Source organism: Ammodytes marinus, assembly GCF_949987685.1.
Source record: "Ammodytes marinus genome assembly, chromosome: 10".
Lineage (NCBI taxonomy): Eukaryota > Metazoa > Chordata > Actinopteri > Uranoscopiformes > Ammodytidae > Ammodytes > Ammodytes marinus.
The window spans coordinates 16906468-16930746 of record NC_137214.1 but is presented as its reverse complement, the minus strand read 5'-3'; the positions used below and the strand labels follow the sequence as shown (position 1 = coordinate 16930746).

Genomic DNA, 24279 nt, shown 5'->3' with positions numbered 1-24279 from the left:
AGACGCAATGCAAACTGAGAATATGTATCATTTTAATAAGGCTTTTGAGAACGCACACACTTTTATATGCACTTTCACAGACAAACTGTACATATACACACACTGAACCTAGTGAACCGTGGAAAATATATCAAGTACATTTCTGTGTTGAGGAAAACATATTGGCCCATTTTCATTTACAGCAGTGAAAGTGTTCATGGCTATATGTTTGCATTTTCTGTCAACTACTATGTGTTTGAAAGAAATTAAGACTCAAGTACATTTTCCTATACATTATGATTATTGTTTTTGAAGTTGTTGTAGCTTTACCTACTTCCAGTTAGGGTTACTTTTTACTCTTTCTTCACGGTTATATTGCCAATTGCTTATTTTCTCTCTGAAGATCCCTTAAAGTGGCACCCTGTTGCCCTTTGATAAAAAAGAATGGGTTAGTTTTTATTTTCTGGGTGTTAGAAAAAAAAGAAAGACTCTGTTCATGGTTTAGCGAGTGTTGAATTGTCACTCTAAATGGTGTTTCATTGGCTTTTTGAGAGCTTGCTAAGGATTAAGAGGAGTGTAAAGCTTCACAGGAACACAGGCAAGGTAAAGCAGCACTGTGACCTGGCCTCTGCTCTGCCCATGCTCTCAGACAAACATCGCTCTTTGAGGCATTTCACAGACACATTTCGTATCGATTGCATTTTCTCCTTCTTTCTTTTGTCAAACAGTTTCTTTTGTGCTTGGTTATTTATGTGGGAAGAGTGTTTTTTTTTGGCTGGCTGGTCTCGGATGGACGCAACTCTCGATCAGGAGCAATTGCAACATTGTGTTCAGGAAATGGAATATGACAGAATTATTATGTATTGTATTATGACTGCTCATCCGAGATGTTGTTGAGGGCCTATTTTCAGATGTTCTCTGAACCATGTTAACAGATTCCTCTGGTTAATTCTCTCCAAACTCAAGAGCACACGAGAGCATTTGAATGACCTTTGTTAACCTCTGTCAGTCCTTCAAAAATAGCCTAAGGGCGCACTCACACTAGGGCCGTTTGCCTGTTCCGTGCTGCAGGAAGATTCAGCACGATTCCCCCCCACCCTCCCTACTCCTCCCGCTGGCCCGTGGTCACATTGCTCGTGGCCTGGGCACGATTGCACCTTGCCTACGTCACCGTGCGCGTTTAGGATTTGGAGCGTAGTCTACTTGTAGACTATACGACTGTTTGTGAATATTTTCATCCGGCCAAATTTGCATCATATATTCCACTTCCACATTAGAGCAACGAGAATCCTTAAGCTATTGTTTTTTTTTAAACAGCACGCTGTTTATTATTAATATAACAGCCCGTCATCAGACCATACGTACCGGATGGTTTTATACACATCGATCGCTCCATCAAGTAATCCAAGTCAGACCTTTTTGTATGGGCAGAGATCGTTTTTTTAAGTGTCTTTATAAAGTTTATTGTTAAACCTTAGTGTAGGCTACTGTTTCCTTATCACCGGGCCACGGTGTGTTGTTTTGGGTGCGTCTCCACCGCCATTCGTAAAGGCAGTTATGACAGCTGACGGGAGGAAAAAGAAAAAAATCATCTGACGAACGTGAGTAAACACGAAAATCTTTTTGCTTTGCTTTCTGCGCTCACCTATTTAGCTCTCTCCCTCTTTTATTAGCCCACACCTAGGCCTACACACACGTTAATTCTCACACATTTTATGTAGCTACAAGTCCAAGTGGTGGGCAATTCTGGTGCCGACTAGTAAGGCAGCGGACGTTAACGGACTATGCATCCTTAATAAATTCACGTCGGGAACGCCGCCTGTGCGCTTGCTTGTGCGCGTGTCATCTCATTAGCATCTGTACTTTGGCCACGGCACACCTCTCCCAGGTGTGCCGTGGCCAAGGGGCTGTTCTGTGCTGGAATACAAGTTGGCGTGGTCACACTAGCCAAACGTTCTAGACTTTAGTATGCAAATGAGCTTTGGCACGGGGCCGCGTCCCTAGTGTGAGTGGCCCCTCAAGCTATGGATTACTTAGAAAAATCTATGAGCTGTCATTCAAAGAGGAAATAAACAGGGTGTGCATTTAGCTTGGTTAGCCATTCGTGGGCTACAGTTAGCTCCCTGCTCTGCTGGCTGATTCCCATTTTCACGCTGTCAGCGTGTGTCGGTGCGATGGCGTGCTCTCAGTGCTGCGTTGGTTTAGATTGTCCACAGGGAACACGCAGCTATAATTCCTCTGTTTTAGGCATGAAATCTCTCTGGCACTTTTTCCTCTCCCAGTAGACATCCAGGTGGGAATAGGAGACTGTGTGAATTGGCTCTAATCCAGTCTGACCAGCGTGTAAGTGTGCAACACTGCTAAGTCTCATATGCTGTCTCCACCTCCTTAAATATGATTGAGGGAAATATATGAGCAGCGCACATACCTGGGTAACAGCATGCCTGCAGGTGCAAGGTAGTCTTAAACAGTCCCAGCCATCTTCCTATACAGTGTGCTTCAGGTACATATTGACTACTACCATAGCTTTATAGCACCAGTCTCTGTATAGATTGGCCTGATTTAAGTCAGAAGTCAAGGGCTACGTTGTAACAAACAATTAATGACTCCTGCAGTGTTACTTTTGAAAGTTAACTAAGTTCAGAGGGAATGCTGCTGAGACTGTAGGGTGATCTCGCACATGAGGGCAAATAAAGTTGTGTGCGCCCTACGTTGAAAAGCAGCAATCTCCAGACCACAGGGAGGTGATCAACATCTCTATGACTGGACAGATGACTGCTTATTTCCATGGTAACATGCGAGTCAGATAGTATGGTTGTGTCAACATGTAGATCTCTGTGTAAAGTTGTCAGTGTGTGCTCCATGCCATGTGCTATGGCCGTGAGCCGTAATAAATAAATGAAATGAAAATGGATTTCACCTAAGAGCCCAACAACATGTCAGATATGAGAGAGGCTCAGTTAAGGCTGTATTGGCTGAAAACCAACTTCCAGTTCTAGTTTCTTAGAATAAGTCTTCTAGTCTTCTGCAAAATTATAAAGTGCTGGTCTTTTCATTTCAAAGTTGCCAATGACATGTTTTTAACAACAACCATTTTTCCTGGATGTATGGTAGTATGGATGGATGATGCTGCCTCCCAATGTAAAACTCTTGGCTGAGGTTACTGAGGTTACTGAGTTCTGACTGAAAATGCAGCAGTAATCATCATGAGCAAATCATTAATGAGATGCGTCTAAAAGCTAGCATTGTACATCATTGAATGTAGTTTAGAATGACCACAAGGTCATACATTTTCATAAATTGAGTGAAAGCGAAAGTGCTCAGTCTGGTTATACAACATTTCTAATTAAAATGTGTTTTTTATATGTCTCATAAGCAAAGCAATGGACAAACCTTGACCTTTGAAAAGTTTTTTGTTGACGCGTAGAGTTTTATTTACCTGCGTTGAACGTTAGTACATATTTTTTTTACCTGTTTTTTCTTCTTCTTTTTTCTCTCTATTGACTGCTGTGAATGTAGTTATTGTAGCGCAAGCGGTAAACTAGTTGATCTAGAAAGGGTCAGAGGAATGCAAAGGAGACAAAAAGAGAGGAGGAGAACATGCAGACATGCGTCCTCTTAAACTCCAATCAAGAGCTTGTTCACTGTGCCAGGAGTGCTTACGAAGGACTTTTATATAAAAAGAAAAAGGAAAGAAAACTGAAATATAGTGAGCCTGAAAGGAAATCAAGGCACCCTTCATCATGCTTCTCTTTACCCTTTTTTAAACCACATAAAAGGCTGTTTTGTTTCAAGCAAAGCTATTAAACGTGTTGCTGTGGTTTGAGCAGATTTGATGTAACCTTGGTGCTTTAAAAGAACGGCAATGAAAAATGAATCAATAGCCTGTGCCTCCCATGCCCTTAGCCAGTATTCACCATAGATTCTATCTAATATTAAGATCAAGGGAACATGCTCTGGAGGGGACTGTTTAAATAAGATGTTTCTTTGATTGGCTGAAAACATCTTTTTTGAGTTCATGTGATGGACATATAAAGTCCAAGGGAGTGAAAGGAGGAAGACTTTCTTTGACAAACCACTGTTGAATAGCATATCTACAGATAACTTTCAGTGGTTACAACTACTGGTCATTGACAAAAGCCTTATAACGCCAACAGTTGTAGCAGTGTTCACATGTGTTATTTATTCACTTATTTGTTAATTCTGACCCATTTTCTACAGCTATTGAAAAGCTGTTACCTCTGCTGTAGCAGTATGGAGCCATATATCCATTAACACCTGTAGTTTAGTTATGCCAAAGTAACATTACTTTTTCTTCAAATGTTTTTTCTTCTTCACCTGCATATTGTGAGGACCGTCAATCATACTCAGCTGCCAAGACCTCAACAGGAGATGACAACAAACAAAAATGTACAATGTTCGTTTTTTTACTCCCAACTTTTAAAATTGTGATTTGTTGACAATTTTATACAAGATTATTACACTTGTCTCAATATTCTGTGGTCTCCAATTGGATTTAGGAAAAGCAATTTGAATAATAGTGCTCCAGAATTGAATTAAGCTGCTATGTGCTGGAGTGCCTGTTTCTGTGTCTTACCCGGCTCTCGGAGATCCTTGAAAAAAATAATGAAATTTAACATGTGACAAATTTCACTTTGCTGAAGGATTTGTATCTGAGTGAGTACACTTTGTTAATTAGTTTGTTCATAGTGTCAGAGCGTGGGTCGCATTTGTCATGTAATGTTGAACTTTACAGTTTACATAGGATATATCTATAGTCATGTTGCTAGTTTCTGCTGAATGGCTTGTCTCGAGGCGTTCATGGTTTGATTGACCTTTGCGGGCTGTGGAAGAAGCAAATGTTTAGCTATGGCAGAGGGTGGGCTGTGTGGGAAGGATTAAGTCAACACTAGCTCCCACTGGGTATTAGAAAAAGAGGTTACATTTCCATCAACAATTTATCTTTTTATTTTTATTTTCAGTTTTCATTTTTTTTTTCTTTACTTCATTTTGCTACCTTTATTCCTTCCTTTTCTTCTCCCCTCATATATCTCCCCTCGATGGAGCATATGTCTTTCAAAGCCAGAAACAATCATTCCTCTTCAATCACAAGGGGAGAGAGCTGGATGGCTTTATTTTGAAGGGAACATGAAAAGATGGAGTGCACACATGCTGATATTGGAGTGGCAGTACTTTAATATTCTCTGTATTTGTGTTGGTTTGTGCACGTGGTTGCATGCATGTGCGTGTAATAGGTAGCACTGTTTTTGTGTGCCTGTGCTTGCTATCCAATAGACTTGGATATTACAGCTTGGATTTTGACATTTTCACAGGTGAGTACATACAGTATTTTAAGTAAGGGAGATAGAGAAAAAAATTTAATTTTTAGTTGTGTTGATTGCATATCTGTGCATTGTATGTACTGTATGCACATCCACAGCACCAGTGATGAAGCCTGTGTGAATACTGGCTTTTGCTCTCAGTTGTACATCTCTCCCCCACAGCTCAGTGACACTCACAACATCACTGTCTGCATGCTCAGCTCGGCAGGAGGCTCCTGCAGGGCCGCATTAGGCTCCATAAAGTTTATAGCATATTTTTACAACCCGCCTCTCTGTATGCAATCCACCATCACATCCTACCGCATCTGCTTTAAGTGTTCACACAGCTGTGAAATTCCGTGTATCCCCCATGTTTAATGGTTGCCTGCTCCTCCAGTCACTCCTGATTTCTTTATTTGCTTCTTTTACCTTTTGGATATCCTTCTCTACATCTTGTGTATATTTATTTAAGCATTTTGCTGTGTGGTTGATGGAGTTGTCTGCTTATTTGAGCTGTAATCATGTAGAACGCCTGCGGTGGCTGATGTGATAATACACTTCTGTTCATAACCTAGCCCAGGCTCTCTCTGGTCTTGTTATTTCTAGTCGTTTCCTAACGTGGAGTTTAATATGTGGACTCGCACAACGGATGGTTTGAGGAGAAGGAGGAGAGGCAGCTGTTGACAGGGACCTATGCTCAACATGAGTGTAAAACCAAAGTTGTTGTCGCTGTCAGGTTTGTAGAGTGTCACATTGAGGGTATGTTTATAATCCCCCCCCCTGCTCTTGTTGTAAGCCCACCAGGGCCCTGTGGGAGCACCTTACTGCTCAGCCAACTAGCCCACTCAGCACAACAGAGTGCTAACAAGGTATAGTCCCTGCCTATCAGCTACTGTGCTTTCGTAGCACTGTCATACTTGGACGCACAAGAGTAAAGCCACATAATCGCCTCATCAACAGCCAGGTTCCCCCTCCTTCCCCAGACAGCTCTCTGCTGTAATGATTGGTGACATGATCAAGGCCGGATCACTTTCTGCGTTATTGTACGGCTTGCATTTTTTTTTATACAAGGGGTGCTCTGGAGAGATGGACCACACTTTTCTGCCTCAAGCTGTAAGCTGTTGCATGTCTTAGATGTTTCGGCCCTTCCTCCCTATTGAGTGAATTTATGAGTCTAAATCAATTCCCCATGTGCTAGACATAAAGGCTCAGACTGCTATGATTAGGCTTTGTTGGTAAAGCATAGGTTAGCTGTACCAGGCAATGTTTTATCCGGAGTTGGATACTACTACTTCTTCTCCCTGCATACTGGCTAGGATGGGCTTAAACTGCCAAACTGGTGGCAGCGTTTTGCATATACCATTGTCTCCCCTTTTCACGCTCATAAGCCTTACATTTTTTTATTGAGCAGATCTTTAGGGATGCTACATAGCTGAGTTTATTGCATTGGCTTGGATCTTATTTTTTTTTGGCTTGTTGAGGTTGTATTATTCTCCATGCCATAAAGACAGTAGCTGGTCATGCATGGCCATGGTCTGCCTCCACTAAATAAAGGCTGCAACAGATGCAGTTCTCCAGCAGCCACTGTTGTAATACTTAAGGCCAGCACTTGGTGGCACTGGGTGCCCATAGAATTGGCCGGTTGGTGCAATGCATATGGGGCAGAAAAGACATATTGTTGCGATGGAACTGACCTAATGGGTATCTCTCGGCCCACGTTACACACCACTATGTGTGCCACTAATGCCATTTGTTAGACGCCCGATCTTTGAAGGGGAGAATATGTGTGAAATGGCTCAACAGCATTCAAATTGGTCTGTCTTCTCTTATCAATAGTCCCAACCCTCCTACTGTAGACAGAGAGAGGAAAAAGAAGCATAAAGAACAGATTTGTCATTATTATCTTTCCTGTGTACAGAACTGAGACTGTCTCTGATATGGTGGAAGACAGCCAACTTTTACTGGATCCACTACTCGGTTTCCTCCCTTTTCACATGCATGGTTAGAGCCTGTGCAGAAGCAAAATCGAATGCCTTACCTGCTATCGACAAGACCTGTTGTATATACAGCTCTTTCATGCAGTCATACTTGAATTATTTATTAGACTAGCCCCACACTGATGAGCAGATGCAGTCCCTCAACAACAACAACAATATCAGTTGTGCTCATTGACATTACTGTATTTTTCTCTGTTTCTTTATGTAGACCCCCCTTGTATAACTTTTGCTAGCAGACACCACAACATTGCCTCAGTCTTTTTCTATCCATTGCTGCTTTTCTTCATATATATTATCATCAAATCATTCTTTTTTTTTTCTGTTCCAACCTCTCTATACAAACCATATTTCTGAGCCCTTGATATCACACATCTTTGTGGCCAATGTTGTCTTCCAGCATAGACCCGGGTGATGGAGAGTAACACCCACACACGCTCCATTTCCCACTTCTTCCACCTTGTCATTCGGCTCAGGTGCCCTCACTAACATAGCACATACATTTTTAATGCACAGCCATATGGCAGTCCTGTACTGCGCCAAATAAATATGAGTAAAATAAAGTAACAAAAAAATAACAACAACCCCAAAACAAAATCTAATTTCTGCGGATATTTTCACATTATGTGGTAAAGGCTTTTGGCTCTATCAATCTGTGGTAAACATGTATCAAGCACTTCTTTAGAATTGGGCCAATTACTAGATATCAGCCCAGAGGCTGATTTAAAGGCAGGTGTATAGTGTTCAAAATGGTGATGTCCTTGATGTTGGCTATAGACCCAGCGTGTGAGCTAACATCCAATCATGTTGAGATGGCTGACCTGTCTCTTTATGTCCTGAGTGTTCTTGAGAGATGATCTTTTTAACGCTTATTGTGTGAATGTCTTCTTCACACTCGGGATGCTGGCCTTGAATCAAACAGCCTGCCACTGGATGTGATAAAATCACAGGACCTTACAATGCAGACCCATGATATGTATAAGTAGGCAGTCACTTAATAAGACAGCCAACAAATTCAGTGTCGTGTGTGAGGTGTTTTTTTTTTTCTTCTTTTCCTGTCAAGATTTCCAATGTAAGCTTTCAGTTGGCTGTCTCTCTGCTGCCGGTGGCTGTTGTTTGCTAGATTGTTTGTGTGTCACCTCACATGTCTCAGTGTGAGGAGGAGGAATTTGCCACCACAAAGGAATGAAATTGAGAGAGAAAAAGTTCCAAGCTCCGTAAGTAGAACAAAAGAACAGAAAAAAAAAATCTTGATGTTATTATGCCGGCAACATCTTCTGATATAAATGAACTAAGGGTTCTAAAATTGTCATTTGAATTATGCCTTTCATCTCCCCATGGTTTTTAGTGAAGCAGTTCAGCCCGAGTCTCTAGTGAATGTATTTTCTCCCCCTGTTTGCATTTCTGAACAAGCGCCATAACTGTAATGAATTCTATTATTTTAAAACCAATTACTGTTAGTTGGGAGCTTTTCACTGCCGTTGTCATGCTCTCTGAGGAATTGTGCTGTTGCAGTGTCGACTGCACTCAAACCTGATGGTATTCCTTCCCATTTCCCTAACCCCCCATGCTAATGTAGTTTTCTAGTGTTACTGTACAGCACCTCCTACATACATTCATTGAACCATCATTTTGAGGAATCAAAGCAGTGGATGATTTCTTCGGTATGCATTTAGTTAAATATATTTTGTGTGATATGTTGAATCCTCTAGAAGGCAATACAGTCTGTAAATGAAAAGTTAATATGAATAAACAATAGGAACACAAGGCACATTTTGATTATTCTTGGCCATGATTTATTAAGGGCAAATTGCTGGGGTAAAGCAATATTTTACATACTTGTTTTCTTCTTAGTTTTGTAATGTTTTAAAAAAAAAACTTTATATATCTTAATTGTTGTCTGCCAAAGTTTTTTCTTAAAGGCATACTAAGCGATTTTTATCCAGATTTTTTCATCATCATATTAATTTCTGCATGATTTGTTGTTCATTTAAATGTCATACTAATAACAAAATTAGAAAAACAAACACTATACACTATATATATATATATATATATATATATATAAAAGGTTTCAAGGCAGGAAGAGAAGACTATGTTTTGTGTGTGGGACACGGGCCTGTGCTAATCAAACATTTTCTGAAAGGTTTTTCAGTGTTTCTCTTTTTCCTTATTATATGTAATTAATGCTTTGTGGTCTAACAATAGAGTGCCATTTAAAATCATGTTAGACTTTTTCGTTCATTTTAATTACATTTATTCGTGATCACCAATGACTTGTACAGACACCTTTATAGACACTATTACTAAGTTTGACACTGTTATTTTATTTTCTAAGCATATGAACTAATTGGGTTCTGCCTCCAAGCTCAGCCAATTTTTGGAGTTAGACCTTTTTGTTTAGCTTATTTCACATTTTGTCATCCACTTACATTCAGTCACTTGAATCACCAGCTTGCAACTTCAGGGTGGATTATGGTGAACTCTACAGAACTGTACTTTTATACTGAAATGCATATAGTACACACACACACACACACACACACACACACACACACACACACACACACACACACACACACACACACACACACACACACACACACACACACACACACACACACACACACACACACACACACACACACACACACTCACTCAAAGAGAGACGCAGGAGTGGAAGAGAGATATTAAACACGTTCGCTCATTAAAAGCCAGCCACTCATTCTGCCCTAAAGATTGATTTATAGCTCATAAGCTGAAAGGTTACCTCAAAACAGATTTTCTCCATAATTGACCAATTTAGTGCCGCTCAATAAGCATTCATGTCAAGCTGAGATGTTGTGGTATTTCTCTCTCTCTCTCTCTCTCTCCTCCTCCTCCCTCTTTTCCCCTCATGCGTTACCATCGATATGACAGTGCCATGATTAGTTATTAGAGGAGGTATGAAATATTCAACATGTTGTATTTGCGATGTTTAACAGGGCGGGGTCCAAAACCTGGGCCCAATGGCTGCGGCATTAGTTAGCATCACTGAATGTTCTCCTAATTAGCTCACTTTGCCCAGCAGCTGTCTGCTATTAGGGTCCTTTGTTCCAGATGTTATCTCATTAGTATGGCATTGATCATCCTAACGACTGTGGGAGAGAGATTATTGGTCCACATTAGTGTGACCCAATTGCTCCCTCTGTCCCTGAGGTCAAACCACAATATCTTCAGCCATCCGTATGTTCAGTTTGACGGCTTAAGTATGGCCAGCATTTACTATCCAGTCATGCTCACGTCATGTATGTGGAATTCCAGCGCCTAGGAAGTGGCCAGTTGCTTACAGGGTAATTTGTGGACATTAAGTCCATTTGTCATGTTTAGCGTACACACAGTTCCCTATCTGTGAATAGGCCTATAGTGTCATCATTACACAAATGGCTTTTCTTTATTAATGGGTTGACTGGGCTTAAACTACATGTTTTTGTTTGCTTCATATTATGTTCCTGTGTGCGAGGGTCAAAGTCTATCGGTTTTCATAGAAGTTACCTTGTCTCTTTATTTTAGAGCAAGGATAATTGTTGGTATTGTGTCCTTTTTATATTAAAAACTTGTACTTAGAACTACTAATCAGTATTCAGAATAACCGATGATATTGAGTGGTCTCATTTATATTAGTCTACTAACACCCAAGGCTTCCATTTGGAGCACCTGCCTTTGTGTGTGTCTGCTTTTGAGGAAGTGTATGTGCATGCATGAGTGATTCTGCTGGTTTGTCTTTTTTGTGTGTAAAAGCTGTTCTGCGTTATAGGAAAAGATGGGACTTTGGAGTCCTGAACTCACACTTTGGTTTTGGTCGTTTTTGTAGCTTTGTTGAGCGGCTTTGCCAGGGCGTTGCTGACAGCTGGGAAGCGAGCAGTTCCCTCCCCTGCCACAAACAAGCACAGAGCAGAAAAGTACAAGGAAAAATATATGCGTCTCATTCTTTTGTCTCCCCTCTCTCTTTGCCTTGGCCAAAAACCGGCCGTCTCAGAGTTCAGTGAAGCCATTGAGAAAGAGAGAAAGAGAGACAGAGAGATAGATGAAAATGGATTGATTGGAAAGGAAGGCAAAAGGATGAGAAAAAGATGGGGGTATAAACAAGAAAGCAGTATTCAGGGAAAATAATGGGTAGAGAGAGTTCAAGACGGGGAGAAGCTAAATGTCTTATTACGCTCTCCAGCCTGTCTCTCTCCCTCTAACTAGTCAGTAGTGTAACTAATCCAGACTTGACCAATTCCCTCTCTGACTACAGTATAATCCTGCCTTCTGCACCACAATGTGTTTCTGTGGTCAGCTGCTTGCAGACAAGACTCTTAGCTCTCTTTTCCCTGCTGCACGAATACCCGTTCGTGTACTGGGCTCCTCTGTTTTATACTTTGGACTCACGTGTAGTAAAAACCATCATGCTTAATTGCTTTTATCTCAGTGGCTCAGTCTTCAGTTTTTTTCTGGCTCCAAGGCCTAATGAAAACGGAGAGGCATCAGTTTAATTATAATGTATTCACCCTTTATGGAGGAGAGATTGTTTTTATTTGGAGCCCTAATGAATTTCTCATCAGTTTGGTTATTAACACTGGGCTATCAGGGGCCCAACTGGGGAAGCGGGGCAATTACATGGCTTTGTTCTCCCCCCTGATGGACATGTATTTGTGCTCCTGTTGAGGACGAAATGACTAGTCGAGATGCTATAGCTGTATCTTCCCGCCATCTGGTATCAAGACAATTTTGTGTTCCAGGTAAAGTATTACGTGTATTTGCCATTTCCTTGCTTACTCCAGCTATGTGTGCTTTTCTTGTAAGAACTGTCTCATCAAATGCTCCCCTTTTTTTAAGATGATGGTTGTTGGCTGCAATGATGGCTTAATCTATAGAAAGAGCATCAAAGCAACACTGTCCATTGCTATGGATGGACTCTGCCTAATGAGCTGTAACATGACATTCGCAGATTTGACCATTCTTTTTTCCTCCTGCCCATTTCAAATTGAGCTATTAAAGCATTGGGTCATTGCATTGATTCCAGTTAGACTGTGGTGGTTATGAGTGGAATGGCGTGGCGTGCTGAGTATTTACAATGGACATGTCATGATAATTTGACATTTTTGCCCATGATGTTCCGTGCTATATGTATGTCATAGCTTCATTAACCTCGAACCCATTTGAAACTAATCTAATGGGATATGCTATGTTATTTGCCTTTGCTCACAAAACACTTCCTTAGTTTATTGCATTTTACGGTTGAAGGGCTCGATCACTGGTATGGCTTTGTGAATGGGAGTCAATAAATTACCCTCTCATTAAAGACGATGTCCTCACTTTAGGTGTGAGAGCCATTCGCTATGCATGGTTAGCGCGGGTCTTTTTGTGTGTACTAGTTTAATCACTTGAATTCCTCTTTCATTTTGGCTCCCTTCACCAACATAACTCTCTGACTCTGATGTCCCTGACAGCTCAACATGGTACACACATTTTGATAGCATCTTTCACTGCATTTAAATGAGTCCGTTATCTTTCTACACATGGTTTACCTACTTCTATGCCTAGACACTCCCAAATATGTGCCTCCTGTTATGTCGGACATCTCGTTATGTCAAGTTGAAAACTTGCTGTGGCTTTGTTCCTTTTCTTTTCTTAAATCTACTGTCTGTAAATTAAAAGACTGCATTTTTCAACCTGCACCTCCATAAAGCAATATTTCAAAGTAAAAATAAAAACTTGTGTATTAAAAGATCTTAGTACAAAGATCTTTCAACCAATACTTGAATGCATTTTAACTAGAGAATACATAGAGAACACACTTTGGTGGTTATTCTCTGACTAGCTTCAGGAAAAGTATTCTGTCCAATTCACTTTTTACGTTATTTTGTTGTAGATGTCCTTTTAAATGGAGACAATTTTCCATTTTTGGCTCATCAATTTATATTTAAAAAAAAGTACTAAGAGGAAGCTCTTAATGTCTTCCGGGAGAAACCGTTTCCTCTTATTTATAGAATAAACTAATTATAGATTGTATGTGCTTGAGCAAAAAAAATAAAAAATAAAAAAGTCCAGACAGCTTCACAAAGTTTTCTTCTGCACAGTTATTACTATGCCTACTAATCACTGTTAGTCTCCTTTTTCTTAATTACTGGTAGTCTCTTTATCTTATTCATAAATGCAGCTCTTTACTGAAAACATGAAGTGGAGCTTTGGGTTATGGAAAAACAACATGACAGATGGTCTGTACTGTAGGCAGAAGCGTCATGCATTGCAGCAAGGAATCAGAAATGTACTGTATGTGTGCTGACCCCTTTGCTCAGGGAAACACTGCTGACCCCCCTCCCCACACACACACACACACACACACACACACACACACACACACACTGATTGGTATCATGCATTTTCAAATCTCAGTCACACTGATTGACACACAGAGGAATAGCCTCAGGCTTAATTCTCACTTGAAACAAACATACAAGTTCCCAAAAGCACAGGAAACTCACAGGCCATTATGGGACGAGGAGACACAAGCTATACAAAAAAAACCATCCCTTCCCCATTAATAAATGAGAAAATAAAATATCAAAGCACAATTTCATGTGGAAGACATTATTTATTGATTCTCTTGAGATATGTCATAACTCAGTAATGCTTGCATAAACAAATGTAAAGGAATAAGCTATGCTTGGATAGAAATATTGGACTGCCTATTACATTTTTTTTAAGATTGATTCTTATTTTTTTTTGGCATTTTCAAGCTTTTTTTTATTATTAGATAGTACAGAGTTGAAATGGGGAGACAGAGAGAGAGAGGGGAGATGACATGAAGTAAAGGTCCACGCGTCGGATTCGAACCCGCGACCACTACAACGAAGGCCGGAGCCAATATGGGACGCGCTGGTCTATCCACCACGCCACCGGAGCGCCTAGGAAGATTGATTCTTTTGAGACATTTGTTGTCTTCTCAATTGCTGCAACATTACAGTTTGTATGGTACAGGTGCCTATAGCCCCTCAGTGTGGATTAGTCCTACTGCTGAGGATGAGTAGAGGGAGTTAGGAGGACAATGAGGGCCTGGTATGGGCCCAGGGGCTGCTGCCAGCAGGACCCAGCTAGTTGGACCTGCCTGTGCTGCTGCTAAGCCTCTTAACACACTCCATCCACCACACTGGCATCCTCTAACTGCTATAACACCACACATCGCCTTCGTGACAATTGTGTGAAAAGCAACGGAGGTTCTAAAACAGACATACCTGTAATTCCAGTAGCCGTGAGTTGATCAACATCAGCGTCTGAGAGGACAGAAGCCTGAGGGAGTTTTGTGATGTTCAAACTTACTTTATCACGTTTCATTAAGGTGCATTAGCACATGCCCAAAACACCAGATTAATGAGACATGAGCTCATTTGAATTCAATTTGAGCCAAATATACCGTTACAAGTTTAGCCTATCGTCTGTTCAGTTGCAGACTTTTTCAGTGCAAAGAATTTTTCTAAAACTCTCCAGCATTAAAAGCATCCTATGCTTGTGCGTCTTTTCCTGCATTTTCCTATTTTTCTTGACCAATAATACCTTGTTTTTTCCCCAATAGATACAGTATGTCTCTGTGTTGTTAGACTGTACACTTGTTGTGGTTTTTGACTTCATGTCTACCTACCTTGATTTTGTGCTTGTTGTTAACAGCAATAAGGGCAGTGCCTCAGTGCAATGAATGATGATTGATGAATAGATATACGGCTCATACAAGAAAAAACAGAGATGTGGTTCCTACGACTCAAAACGAATAAAATATGTAAGATGGGCAGAGGTAATCCTGTAAGCCAAGAGTAACTGTACATGAATCAACAGTGGTGTATGTATGAAACAATGTCAGAACATACAAGGTGACAGTAGCAGAAGCAGACAGCTTTGCAAAGCATGTGGTTATAACATTAAAACCTATGTGTTAAAGGTAATTGTTTAACATTATACGATAGGGAGCAAAGGCTGCTGTTGCTTGGCTCTTGGCCACAAGTTGACTTCTACAAAATGACTTCTTCATTAATGTAGCGGCAGCTCAAGAATAGCACTTCTTAGTCATATAAAAGTTAGGTATAATTTAAATCTCAGTTGGTGGAGTATGGAGTCTCAAACTTCTAAGTGGTTTGGGTTTGCGTAAGTGCAATGACTGAACAAGTTCAAGTTTGGTTGAGATGCTGGGGGAATTCATTAGGCGGGAAGCAAAGGTAGAGCCGAAGAGTTGTCTCCACGTCGCGGTGATGTTGTGACAGATGTCATATGATAGATTGATGCTCCATATAAATGCTTTTTATAAGTTACAGGCACAGGCACAGCGATGTTTGTTGTCATCTGTTTCTGTGTTTTCACTTTAAGCCTAGAAAAAAAAGTGTATACCCAATGTTTATTCGCTGTCGACAGCTACCTAGAACTAGACGTTTGTTAACAGATATAGATTGAGTCTTGTTTTTCAAATTATATGCCATGCTATGCTCCCCCTCTCCCCCAGCAGACATCCACACCTCCCTGCTTCCATTTATTTCTCTCTCTTGCTGCCTCAATCTCTTGCTCTCAATCTGCAAAAAGAAATAGTGCTTGGCCGGGTATGATCTTTGGACCATGTTTGTGTAAGTGTGTATGGTAGAGAGGAAGAAAAAAAAGAGAAGACTCAACAGTCTTTAGAAAAATGAAGAGAGAAATTGGTTTCAAAAGTGTATCAATTTGCACATGTTTGGATGCGTTTGTTTGTTGCTGTGAGCGCAGCGGTGCTCCAGGTACAGAGTAAGATGCCTGTCATTCTTCTGCATCTAGTCCCGCCTCTATAAATAGAAGTCTCTGTGCGCTGCAATTCCTGGGGGGAATCTTGTACTCTTCTCCCTTTTTCTCTTCCTCATCTCCTGTTTTTTCTCCTCACTTCCCTCATGTGACTCTGTCTTTACACTGATCAAACTGCCATGCATTTGATTAAACATAATTTCTTAAGAATAACTCACTTTGACATTCATCACACCACGTGAACAGCACACACACTTATTATTGCTGTTTGGCATCTCATTAGTTTATTTTTTGCATTGAAATGTGGCTTGGAATACTCTTTTGGCTCCTAACGAGAAAACATGTTGCATTGTAAACTGCTTAGTGTTATCAATTTATTGATTAGCAGAGTAATTAGTTACAGCATTAGTTAAGTTTCCCCAACATGAACATTCCAAGAAGTCAGAAAGCGTTGGTCTATCTGGTGCCGTTTTTTTTTTTTTTTTTGACTTCCCCGTTTGTTTATCGGTTGTACAGGCATGCATGAGGAGCAGAGAATGGCAGCTTGTACTTGTAAGTGTCACTCACAGTCAGATAGCATCAGGTATGTGTTCACATCATGTCACTGCACAGTGTGACAGTTTGAGGGTAGGTGATGGTGTTGTTTACATTTTTGAATTAAATAGAAACTAACCAAATCCAGAGGTCCCTCTCTTGTTAGTGCTGCATGAGGTGTTCACACTGGAATTTCAGCTTGACATATAGTGTATAGTGTTATTGGTTAATAGCATTGATAGTCTGTGATTTAGTACAGTTTTGTTTTATGAGGTAATGTTTTACTTGAGATGTTCCTGATTCTTGTTTTTTTCCCCTGTTTTACTATAGGCCCGCACTCAGGTTTGCACTTGAACACTTACAGAAAAAAAACAAAAACATAACAAGTGGGTGATTTACAATATATAGATATATATATATATAGGGAATGGAAACGTGAGTGTATCATATCGAATCTATTCAAGTCTGGGAGAAGCAGCTGTCAAACTTGTTGACGTTTTTCACAAAGAGGGAGTGCACAAACGAGAGAAAGGAGATTTTCAACATTGCACCACTAATTTAACATTTTAGAAGAAAATATTGAGGCCAATTCAAAGATACACGTAATGTTCTCTCTCGGTGACTCCAAAACAAACACACTTTTTCTTTTAAAACTGAAACAATATATATATATTCCCTCTCATTCAGCAGATACACAAATACACTTACAGATTTGGGCAAGCAATGTCTTAAACCGTCCAACCTCGAGTCTTAATTAGCGGCAGTGCATTCAAATGAACTCCACTTTGGCTATACACTCATTTGCAAACATCAGTATTAAATACCCCCCGCTAGATTGAAAACACGCGCTGATGCAGACTTTGGTGACAATGATGGTAATTTGCGCTAGGCTCGGTAAATCAACCTCCAAATCTAAATAATGACATTTGCCAAGTGCCTTGCCTTCCAAATAATTACCATCAAGTGGGACGTGACGGCGGGGGGCTCCAAGGGGCTGATGGGAGCTCATCAGGGAGGCCAGCCATTTACTCCAATCGACGCAAAGAAAGTCTGCACTCCCCTCAGGGTTCTTCTATCCACAGCCTAAGATGCTGACTGTGGATCTCGCTAATTAACTCAATGAAGATGAGCTTTTCTGCCACAGTTTGCTTTAAACAGTGCTCAGGTGTGTCTGCACTCTTATCTGGCTTAACGTCGGTTCTGCAGTTTTTATTTTTTCTCTCCCCATTGTTTTGTCTTTTATCTTTATCTTTTATTAACTCTTTGCAATGTTGTTTGCTGTATCAAGGAAATGCTTTGCGCTCTATTTCTTTCTTGGAAACAGATTTTTTTTATTTGATATAAAAAAAATCTATTTTACTATAAAAAAAACTCTAAAATAACTGAGTCAGAGGGTTGAGTAATGCTCTTGTATTTAACCACTGATACCACTAACTATTAGGGGTGGGAATCTCTTGGCACCTCACGATTCGATTCCGATTCAGAGGTCAACGATTCGATTCAAAATCGATTCTCAATGCATCCCGATGCATTTTGTTTTAACGTACTTTTCAAAAATATATTTATACATCTGAGTTTGCTACTCAGAGTTTGCTAATCACTTCCTACTTTTGTGATGATCATTAAATACAATCAACAGATCAATTACCTTCTCTAATATTGTATTAGAGAAAAAGCTTGTCTTGTCACAAATATGACTTTCTATGACCAGTGCAATAATCAATGCAGCTTTCAACACAATATGGAAGTACTGTATGTAAAAACTAAACCGATTCAGTTTAATTTTCTTTCTACTCTTGTGAATCATGTTTCTATAGGATTTTTATTCTATTATTTTCTATGTCATTTCAACACATAGTGCAAAAAGTATGGCTTGGAATTCAGCTCTCATACAAAAACGTAAACAGACACAACGCCAGTGCAGGTCATATGGGTTTGCTGCTCTCAGCCCTTTTGTCGCCACTTTTAACAACTTGCACTTGTGTGGTGTGCATGTGCAGTGGCGCAGGAAATACTAGTATTGAATACAAGTAAAAAAATAAATAAAAAATAAAAATTATAAATCGATTATTAACTTTTCAGAATAGATTCGTAATCGTTCGAGAGAGAATCGATTATTTTTCCCACCCATACTAACTATAATATATTACTTTGTCTGTTGCAGCTTATTATTCACTCTAGGGGGCCATGTCATTTTTTTCTTCTGTTGATCTCATTGCATTTGTAAAGGACTTAAAGTAGCGATGACTTGACCATGAAGGAGGCAGGCGGCAGAGCAGGTAATTACTGACAAGGAGTTCCTTTTTGCCAGTGAGAAAAAGACAATGGAGACACCATCAATAAGGACAAACTTTCCCCCACCTCCTCGCCACACACTGTGTAATGAAGACCTTTGATATTGGCTTAGATGGATGAGGGCAGTTCTGTGAGAGCGAGTGAGCGCAGAGGCAGGTAGATGTTTATTTAGGGCTAGAGATGGGAGTGGGCCCTGTCTGATAGAAAAGGCGCATTAAGACCAGGGTGATTAAGGAAGAGAGTTGATGGAAAACGGAGTACTATTGACAAGGCTTTGTCTTCCCCCTGGTCTCCCTTGTGCCCACATTGATGCCCCTGTCTAGTCTTTCTCCAGGCTAAGCTACCCGACTGGATTCACAAAACTTAAGAGGGATTGATTGTTCTGCAGCAATTTTCTATGCAAGGCCAGGGCCAGCGACATTGATTTTTTCTGCAGGTTTCAGGAGTGGTGGTCTTATGTTTATATTACTGTTAATCATTACTCCTCTGGCATTTTATCCCAAACACTGATGAGCATAAGACCAACGGCTGGGCTGTGCAATTAATACCCTGGGTGCAAACTTAGCAAATGTTTGATATCTTTTTATATTTTGAAACACCACTATGCCATATGTCTCCTCCAAACTCGAAAAAACAACATCACACCCTCCTCCCTATGCATTTTTTTTTATCTGTTCAGCATGCACAAGCATAACAACTGTTACACATTCATGCATACATCACATGCACTTTTACAAACACACACACACACACACACACACACACACACACACACACACACAAATGGGCATACACACGCACAAACCTTAAGATTCACCCAGAGAGACTCCTGTGTGGAATAAAGAGCCAATGCTCCCGACTTGAAAGCCTCTCCACTGCTTCAGATGTGACATCAGCTCGTTCTGTCTCTTGCTCTCTCTCTCCCCCCCTACTTTCCCCAACTCCCTTCCTCTTTCCTCTCCTCTTTCATCAGCCGAGCCCATCTTCTGACACTTCAGAAGGTGTTCCTCACATGCCTGTCACCTCTCCCCTCCCCTCCACCAAGGCTTTCTTCCCCCCCCCAGCCCTCCCTATCGAGAGCACGCGTCTCTGTCAGAAACTTATGTACTTTGTAGAGTTAACGCTTTGGCGTTTGCGTCACCTTGAAGTCGGTAAGTGGTGCTGAGCGGAGAGACCGATCCTTAGTGTTTAAAGAGAGAAGCGCTCTGAAACATTTCCGTGTGTAAGTGTGGCATGGCGAGCTGGCAAACATGACACTAAAGGGGGTGAAGAAAGTAACAGTTTCACCTCTTTACCTGCACTTCCGCACGACTTTGAACAACAGACTGTGTGGAGGAGGTGGAAGGGTTAGTTAGGGTTTTCCTTTATTTGAAAAGTATTTTGCAAGTTTTCTTCAGTGTATCCCTTATACAGCCACTGTTATACATCTATGTAAAAACTGTCAACGGCAAATGTTTCTTTCAGATGTTTGTATGTCTGATCCTTTGGGTCCGATAGTAAATAAATCCCACCGAGCTGCATTAGCTATACTTACATACATTGATTAATAATGTATATGTCTGTGCTTGAACCACAATGTTTCCCCCGCTGATACGGAGTGTACAGCGATGTCAACACATTGGCGTGTGGGCTGAGCTGTGTTGACACCCACATGCCCGCTTTGGAGCAGCTTGGCTCGGGCTCAGAAGGAGCATGTTGCTACCTATGGCTGGAGGTGGTCTTTGGCACTGAGAAATGTATTCAGTTTCTTGATATACTGTGTACTACTGTGTGTTCCATGTGATGTGCTTGTGTGGGGGTTTTCCTTTCTTGATACACATTAGTATGTCTGCCATGTGGACATATGGATCAAGTGGTGAAATATGCTTTGGTATGTGTTTGTGTTTGGGTATGTTCTCCGGAGTGCATGTTTATGTAAATGTGTAGCTGTATATTGGTTTGCGGCAGGCATTGTTTGTTGGTAAGAACTGGAGTCGGTTCTGAGAACAATATATTCTCATGTTAAGATTATGTACAGCTCCTCATGACAAGCTTCAAGAATGAATTGTTTTTTATATCCACTGTTAGAGCATTTGATAGTTGGCACACATCTATGTCACTGTCAGTTTAAAAACTGCTGCACAGTTTGTCCGTTGACTCGCATGTGATATGACGACATTTGCAGAATTTACAAACATGTTCACTTTCTCACACACACGCGCACGCACGCACACGCACACACACACACGTACATCTATCTTTTGCCAGACCATTGTAATGATAAACATTAGCCTATGGTCGCCCAAGGGTACAGAAAAGAAAAAAATATATATTAGAAATCCTTAACAAGCCCTCGATCCACTGCACTCATTTTAACAACAGATAATGGCAGGAACAGGTAAAGATAGCTGAAGTCACTCAGAAAGCATTCTGAGTTTTCTGTTATCTGTCTCATCTAAAGAGACATCCGGCTCTAGTGGCCTTTCAGCACTGTTTCCGTCACAGTCTTGATCTAGCAGAAGCAGGGTTCCATTTCCATGGTATTACCCTCTCCTCATGTAAAACCACGGCCATGGCTCCTATCGAGGCTAATCCCCAGCCAAGAGAGAAGGCATTTTAGGTGTTATTAGTTTTTTTCTCCCCACAAAGCTAAAAGCCCTAGGAATGCAGTTCATGGCACGCTGAGATCAGTATGTGCGCAGTGCACACAGACAAAATAGGATTTCAGCTGGTTGAGTAAGAAAAGAGAGAGGGAAATGGGTGGGAAAATGTAATGCTGAGACTCGAAAATCTTTCCATTTCTGGAAAGCTTTACTTCATTATCAAGTGAATTTATGATTCCCTGGAGAAATACTAACAATAAATGAGGATTTCTTTAATATGCTGGTCAGACGCTGCTCCTGGCCATTCAAGCTTTGGAGGAAATAGACAGGAATAGGCAAAGCGGCGCAAAAATTTTACTTTGGATTTTCTGTCCCTCTGTATGTAGCTCCACTTTTGTTGTTTTGTGTTTGTTGTTTTTATCTTTATTGTCATGTTGCTTTTTGTTCTGTTTTGTCCTGTGACCAATGGCTCAGTGCCATCTTTTCTCTGAGTTCAATAAACACTTGAATGACATTATTCTTGGGCATCAATCCAGACCAGGGATGGGGAATTATGCTTTTATTAAAAAATATCAATCTTTTAACTGGAATGCCTTAGGTATATTAATGGTATTTGCAGTTCGGATGGCATTTGTAGATAAAGTGGAGCTTCATATTCAAATTATCATAAGGATATCTATGACATTCCTCAAGTAGCGCCCAGTCTTTATTGATCGGGTGCTGGTTTCAGAAAAACGATAGAATTAATTAAAGCTACCGATCGATTTTTAAGATGGCACATTTTGTGCTGCCTCTCCGATGCTCCATCTGCTTGTATATGATGGATGTTAAAAGGATGGTCGCAAGAATGTTAAGGTTCTCAAAGTTTTGTTCTCTTAAGTTATCTGAGCGAGATTTGTATTCTTTCCAAAGCTTGTTATTTGGCTAAACTCTATTGTCTCATTGAACTAAATGTAATGGGTCTTTTCACAAATGAAATTGGGATTACTTTGGATAATGGTTCCACCGGAAGCCCTATTGCATGCCATCATTTTGTACGTCAGAAAGGAGAGCTCATTGTCGTTTCCTTGATTCTGACCTCTGCAATTGAACTTGTTAATATCTTTCAACTTGGAAAATTTATTTTTTTCTTCTTAAAGTGTCACTGATAGGTTGGATTGGGTCAGCCTTTCATGTGCTATAACTGACAGCCTTTATCGCACTTTGATGAAGTAGTTTGTCATTTTCCTGTGCCGAAATACACATCAAGTCCTTGAATTAAAAAAAAAAAAAAATTCCATCCACCACAATTGAGTCAGTTAAATAGACATCATTTCCCTCTGAAAGAGTGAATGCTTTGTTTTCCTGTTAATGGGGCATCATGTGGGCACAATGATTAAATGATTGTCACTGCTGTCAGAGGTATTAGATTTCCAAAAAGTTCTCTATAGTACCAGTTGCCTAATTTTGTAAGTAGCTTGGCCTGTCTGTAGGGTTCTCATATTGCCAGCTTCTGTTTATGGCACTGCTTTCCCGAATTAGAACAAATTAAGATCCTCATTATTTTATTTGCTGGTTGCAGGCTTTTTAATGGTCTTTCAGCAAATTAAATAACCTTCGGGGCATGGGCAGGATTAATTAGATAATACGAATCACATCTCTTTTCATCTTAAAAAAATATATATATATTATATATATATATATTATATATATATATATATATATATATATATATATATATATATATATATATATTATGTCTTGATGGATCCAGGGATGAAATTGGTCTTTTGTTTTAACTGCGGATAAGAGTGGGGACCGGTGCGGCAGGAACTCTGCTAATTATTTACAGAGAATCAGGGGAGCTTTTTTTTAAATTTTTTTCTCTTTTTGTGAAACTATTGGGTTGTGGCCATCTGGTCGTATCTCTAAATTAGCTACTGAAAGAGAAAGAGATGTAGCCCATCAACTCTGTTTTTTCGAATACAGAGTTTTATAAATTGTGGACTTTGTTATATTCAGATTAAGGCAGCATATAAGTGAATTTGTACACACACTGCAACAACCTGGTTACTTTTAAATGCAGCATAGTCAGGGGGTCCGACTTCTCTCCTTCCATACATATTTTTTATTATGTCTTTATGTTTTATAATTAAGCCTCACTAAAGAAGGCTTTTTCAAAAAATGGACTCATTAAGCACAGGCAGTTGTTGGAGATAAACCCATTACATGCAAGTTATTAGGGCTTGGGAGAAAATGAAGAGGTACTGAACAACACTCCATTGAGGAAAGCTGATTAACCGATAACTGTTGTTGTTGTTGTGTCTGGTTCAATTACACAATTAATACTGGTTGCTGCTGCTGTCGAAACTTATATCTGTGAGTCTCTTTATTCATGTCATTTTGTCCTTCTCTACAACAATTCTCTTTTTCATTTTTTTTCTCTGTTATCATCTAAATTTTCTCCTCTCATCTCTCATTCTTTTTGTTTCCTTTGTCTTTCTCATTCGCTTCTGGTCTTGTGTCGCCCCTCTCATTTCCTGTCCATTGCTTTTGTCTTTCTCGCTTCAAGCTAAACCACCAAAGGCCCTGTTCATCAGTGTTAATCCAACTGTCTGATTGTCAGATAAGCCTTTGGGCGAAAGGCATCACTGCTGGCTTGCCCTGGCAGACCATCATTAAATCATGCACAAAATCAGTTTCTCTTAAAAGAAAGGGAGCTGCGTGTTGCCGTTTGTCCACTGTGGTGGCTAATTAGATCCTTGAGTCCTTTGAATGTGCTTCTCTGAAAGACTAGATAGATGGATGGATAGTCAC

General features: G+C 40.3%; 1 protein-coding gene across 5 annotated transcripts in view; it reads left to right on the top strand.

Annotated features, from left to right (window-relative positions):
* Positions 1-24279, top strand: part of diaph2 (diaphanous-related formin 2) — a 357664-nt gene that overhangs the window by 26241 nt on the left and 307144 nt on the right. The window lies entirely within an intron of this gene.